Raw genomic sequence first — 6,692 nt, 5'->3', positions numbered from 1 at the left:
CCATATATTTGTGTATATATTACACATGTGTGTATACATCCAGATGTATGTCTGTAGAAAAACAACATCTACATGTATGTCAAAAGTATGATAATGTGTTAGAGTAACATGTTCCATGTATACAATCTGACCTCACAATACAGCAGATTAAAGCTAATATTGACTCTGAGAGAAGGACGGGCAGGGAATGAAATAAAGATGAAAGAGAATGTTAGCTCAACACAAAAGCCTTTCGATTTCAAACAGTGAGTGGAAACAAATATTACAGAACAGTAACAGTCCATCTGATGGTGCAAATATATTTTCTGTTTTCTTGCCTGGCTATTATGGTCTGAATAGGAAAGGTCCCCCAAAGGCTCTTACATTCACTGCTGGACCCATAGTTAGTTTGAGAGGTAGCAGGGCCTACCTGGAGGAAGCAGGTCTCTAGGAATCTGCCTTCTAACATTTGGTCAGCTTCCTTGTCTGTCTACTACTGGTCTACAGGAAGATGAACAGCCTCTACTACTGGCTCCTGCCACTGTGGTATAATACTCTCTACTTGGCCACATCCTTTGTGCCAGGATGGACCAAACCCTGTGAAATCTTGAACTAAAATCTTTCTTCCTTTTACATTCGTTACATCAGATATTTTGTCATAGTGTTGAGAAAGCTAGTCTATAGTTTTTTGGAAATTAATTAACTAAAAACAATAATCTCAGCCAGGCAGTGGTGGTGCACGCCTTTATCCCAGCACTTGGGAGGCAGAGGCAGGCAGATTTCTGAGTTTGAGGCCAGCCTGGTCTACAGAGTGAGTTCCAGGACAGCTTGGGCTATACAGAGAAACCCTGTCTCAAAAAAACCAAATAAATAATAATAATCCTTCAATGCCTCTCTCCACAAGACCCCATGCTAACTACAAAATCATGTGATGTATATTCGCCTTTACCATTATTATCTGAACAATAGCTCACATATGTTCCTCGAATACCTAATAGATTCTGAATATGCCAAAATTTCAGCCACTTTGGCCCGAGACAATGAAATCTGAGCTGTGCCATACATAGATGATAGATCATAAAACATAAGCAGCACAAGAGCACAAGGTGAAGTTAGAGCTACTGATGCTGAAGTCATCACTCCAAAATCCAATGACTTAAAACAGTATTAACTTACTATTGACCTACAGTTTACCTGAAGAGTTTTGCTAAACTGGGCTAGCCATAGCTCATGTATGGATCTAGCCTGAGGGAAGGCTGATCTAAAAGGATTTCCTTTACATGTTGACCAGTTAGCTGAATATTGGCTGGGGTGATGCAAATAGCCAAGCCATTTGGTTTGTATCACTTGGCAGATTCCCCTGGACTTGTTCATGTCTCAGCAAGGTTTGAAAGGAGGTGATGAAAGTGAGTCCCTTCTGTCATATTTTCTTGGCCAGAGCAATTCACAAAGCCAAGCAGATTTAAGGAAAATGAATATTACTTCTTTATGAGACTTCAAAGTTACAAAGATTAGGGAAGGAGGAGCTCTGTGAGAATGTTACCAGTGTAAGGTTTTAGAAAAGTTTGTCTACCACACCATGACTTTTTTGTTGAGTTCCAATAAAATGCTTCAATATATAACAGATAAAATATTTACTAAAAAGAACTTTACTAAGCATTTCCTCAAACGTTGTTTATATTATTTGATTCATTTTTCACAAGTATTTTATTTTTACAATAAGTTTTAATGATTTATTTTTTATGTGTGATGGTTTGTACATATTTTTCCCAGGGAGTGGCACTATTAGAACATGTGGCCTTGTTAGAGTAGGTGTAGCCCTGTTGAAGTAGGTGTATCACTGTGGGCGTGGGCTTTAAGACCTTCATCCTAGCTGCCTGCAAGCCAGTCTTCACCTGTTTGCCTTCAGAACAAGATGTAGAACTCTCATCTCCTCCTGCTCCATGCCGGCCTGGATGCTGCCACTTTACCACCTTGATGATAATGAACTGAACATCTGAACCTGTAAGCCAGACCCAATTAAATGTTGTCATTGTAAGAGTTGCTTTGGTCATGGTGTCTGTTCACAGCAGCAAAACCCTAAGACAATGCGTGTTGGTGTTTTGCCTGTATGCATGTCTGTGTCAGATCCCTCGGAGCTGGAATTACAGACAATTGTAAGCTACCATGTGGGTGCTGGGAATTGAACGTGGCTCCTTTGGAAGAGCAGCCAGTGCTCTTAATCATTGAGCCATCTTTGCAGCCCCAATTTTATTTATTTCATAGAGGGGATCTCCTGTGTCCCAGGCTGGCCTAAATAGCGCTATATAGCCAAGGTTGACCTTGAACTCCTGATCCTCCTGTCTAGGATTACAGGTGTACACTGTCATGCCTGGCTTCTGATTTTGTTTTACGTAGTGCCCAACCATGTTTAAATAGCCTTTGTCCCCCGAGAAAGCTGTATTTTTATACAGCTCACAAATGATTCCAGTCCAAATGACTTTCTGGATACTAATGAACAACTAACTAATAGATGCTAGTGACCTGAAATTCCTCCCAAAGTCCCCTTTGTAACACTGAAGACTGAGCTGTAAATACAGTCTGCAGACTGCTGTAATTTACCCTGCACCAAAGCATAGCTCTGCAACGACTTATTAAATGATCCCATGGAAAGTTGTAAATCTAAGTGTGGAAAGTACAAATCAATAGGGAAACACAGTGGAGCAGTCTCCTACCTGCCATTTTGGCAAGCTTCTGGAAGGGTGAAGATTGATGCTGCAAAGAAATCCCCAACATGAAGGGTTGGGAAGATGAACTGGCTTGTGGTATTCCTAACAATTCATTTTAGTTTGGATGTCACTAACTTCTATCTGCATTAAATTTTTTTTGGCTTATATCATACTATCAGCTTACATCCTGTCTGCCCAGCAGAAGATTGTGGAAGCCAAGGAAGTGTGAAGATATGTCTAGCAGGCATTTGTTTGTGGAAGAATTGCAGAAAGAAATAGTATTCACACATCTTCCTTTCAGATGCCTTGTGAACTCTGAGAAGGGAGGAACAGAACCCCAGTCTTCCTTAGAGAATGATGTATGGAAGAAATACCCAAGATTGCTGAAGAAATGGGGTTTCATGGTAACATTCCATAAAATTTGGTGCAGAGCAAAAATGCCAATCTTACATTTTAAAAAAGACATCACCCACATACCACAATATCCACGCCCTGGAGAGATGGCTAGTGGGTAAAGTACTTGCCACACAGCATAAAGACCTGTGTTCAAATCTCCTGAACCCACATGAAAGCTGTGTACGGTAGCAAATCTGCAACCCTGGTGCTCCTTTGAAGAGGTAGAGGATAAAGGCAAGACAAACCCTGGAACTGCACTTGCCAGCTAACCTACACAAAGAAGAACAACTCTACAACAAAGAAGGCATCCTGTCCCAAAAAGAGTAAAAGATGAGTGCACCATGGAAAATGAACACCTGTCCTCCTTCACAAAATAAGCAATAAAGCAAAACAACATAACCAAAACAACATCAGCAAAAGCAGCACAATAGTCTGCACTATCGGATTCCAGAAATTTCTATCATTCTAAAGAATCTGTATATATACCTCTTCCTCTCAATTCCCTCCCTTCCTGCCCAGTAACCACCACTAGCTCACTTGTTCTGTATGCTTCATACAACTGGAATTACATAATGTAATGTGTAACTTTTTGTTTGATTTTGGATGAGTGAAAGAAGCGGAGCCTGATGTCACCAGCTGTTCATGAAGGATACAGGAATATCAACAAGGAGAGTTCTTTCCTTATTCACCCGGATACCAGTTTCAATCTCAAAACTACTGCAGTAGTAGTTTGGCATGGCCCAGTCAGGAGTGCTGAGCACACAGAGGCGGAAGTGAAGGTGTGCCTCCTGATCCAGCACGCATGCTCGGCCCTCTTTCCAGCCTTTTCTTTTCCTGCAGCAGTCCCCATTGTTCTTCCTCTCCTCAGAAACCTGCCATCCCATTGACCCATAGCTCCATAGACCCTTCTCTAAGCTCTATCCTTTGCAAACCACTTTAAAGAAGGAAACATCCATGGGGTTGGAGAGGTAACTCAGCAGATAAGAGCACATCTTGTTCTCCTTGCAAAGTCTTGTTCTCCTTGCAGAGGAGCTTTGATTCCCACTAGCCAAGTAACATCTGTAACTCTGGTTCCAGAGAATCTGACACACTTTTCTGACTTCCTTGGGCACCAGGCATGAATATAGTACACATAGGCAAAAACCATACACATCAAATAAAAGAAATAAATCTAATTTTAAAAATAAGAAACATTAAGAAGTACCAAGGCTGAGGAGATGCCTCAGGAGTGTGAAGGCCTGAGTTCAGATCCCCAGAAGCCATATAAAGCAGACATGGTAGGCCATTTCTATAATTTTAGCACTGGGAAATGAGAAAGAAGCAGAGAGAGGGGACTTACTGGAACTCAGAGGGTCATATAACCTAGCATATGGAGGAGTAAATAAGAGCCTTGTTTCCAGGCAGCAAAGCATAGACCAACACTAGAGGTTGTCCTCTGACATCTATGGCATGTGGACACCTATACTGTTACACATGAATACACACACACAATTGAAAAAAAATGAAACATTGGGCTTGCTGAGGGCCTCATCCCATACCACAGTTCTCCTAAAATTCCTTCTCAGAGTTTCCCAAGGAGAGAATCATAATATATATATGATATCATATATATCAACAGTCAACATGATCTTACTACTTTTTGATTTTTTATCAATATATATTATATATAATATATATAGCAATATATATACATATATATGTATACATATATACATATATATTATATATAATATATATAGCAATATATATACGTATATATGTATACATATGCATATATATATATATATATATATATATATATATATATTGCTAGCCCAGGAAAAGATCAAACTTTGAACTACAGTTTCAGCTAAATACCAAAGACTATCCAGGGATAAAAAAATCTGAGAAATTATAAGCTAAACCATGGTAAGCTGGGAACTGTACATACTGACATCTTATGGAAGACACCGCATTGTATTGTTTTCTTTTTCCTGATTCATACAGTGAATAGAATTTCCCTCCATTTTCATGCTGTTTTGTAGTAAGGTCTGTCCTGCTTGCTGAAAAACAAAGTAGAGAATGATTTAAAGAAAATCCCACAGCATCAAACCCACAAGTAATATAGAAGCTCAGCCCGGGAAACTTTTTGTGGAAGATTATAGAACTTGTCTCTCATGCAAGCTGCTATCATCCTTGACTTTGTAGCATGGAATAAAACACTCCTAGAATTGCCCTACACTGGAAGGCTGCTTGATTGGCAGATTTTGAAGTTAATGATTTGGAAGGTGACCAATGGCCCAGAATAGCTCTTGAGGGCTGTGGTCAAGCCTGAAGTGCTGAGATAGCTCCTTCCTCTTGACCCACAGCTTGAGAATGAAGTTTAAGTCCAAAGTTGCTGACATCATTGTTATTATTTTTGGTGCTGAGCATTGGGCTCAGGTTCTCAAGCTTGTCTTATCACAGAGCTGAAGTCACAGCTCTGTCTCACCAATTTAGAGGCAAAGAAATCAGCCCTCCATACTGCAACTAACAGGCTCAGAAAACAGACCTGATTAGCCACTCTGAGGTTATTGAAGCGTAATGTGGTCTCTAACCAAAATACTGGTCTGGGGATGGAAGACAGGGAGAATATGGTGACATTGAAAAAAAAAAGTCGAAAAGTAAGATGATGTTGATTATTGATGGACAGAAATCAGGAACCATGCAGCTGGAGATGTGACTCAGTTAGTTGGTCGGGTGCTTGTTTAGCAAGCACATTGTTCTGGGTTTGACCCTCAGCACCACATAAACCAGTCGTGGTGGTAAATGCCTATTGTCCAAGCATTCAGGACGTGGATGAATGAGAATTGAAAGTCCAAAAGTCATCTATGGCTACATAGTAAGTTTGAGGCCAGCCTATGCTATCCAAGACCCTGACTCAAACAACAACAACAAAAACAAACAAAAATCCCCAAACAAAACAACAACAACAAAAAGGCCAAATCCAGAACTAGTAAGATATCGGCTGCTTTAAAGTATTTCCTAACAGTGACTTGAGTTCCATCTGGTGGACTGAAGCATCTACTTCCCAACAGTCCTAAATGTTCCTATACCAATGCTGTTCATTTAGCACTTATGTCATAGTTCTTACTAAAGCCTATCTAAAAAACAGAGATATTCTGGTTCTTTCTAGGAGAGCAAACATTAATAAAACTCTTGAATACATAGGCTGGTGAAATAGGTTATGTGTGCATTGGGGGTGGGGGATAAAAAGCAATAGCTACTAGTCCCAATGACTTAAATTCAGTGCCTTGAGTGTGCATAGCAGAAGGAAAACAGACTCCCGGAAGTCATCCTGTAACAACCCCCCCCCCCACACACACACATATACACACATGTATACACATACACAGAGAAATGCAACATTAAAAAAAAAAAAAAAAGCAAAACCTCTCAAGAGTGAGGTTAAATCCTAGATAAATGAATTTCCTTTGCAGTCAGTCCTCCAATTTTAGAATTGGAAAAGGGATACTCTGCTTTTTAACTGTGCAAACAATAAAGCCTTAAACTTAAAAAAAAAAAAAAAAAAAAGGCCTATTTTTTTAAAGAGCAGAATGAAGCAAATGGCCAAACAGATGGCAGTTTCAA

This window comes from Arvicanthis niloticus, chromosome X, assembly GCF_011762505.2.
Source record: "Arvicanthis niloticus isolate mArvNil1 chromosome X, mArvNil1.pat.X, whole genome shotgun sequence".
NCBI classification, from domain to species: domain Eukaryota; kingdom Metazoa; phylum Chordata; class Mammalia; order Rodentia; family Muridae; genus Arvicanthis; species Arvicanthis niloticus.
This window is presented reverse-complemented; position numbering follows the sequence as displayed.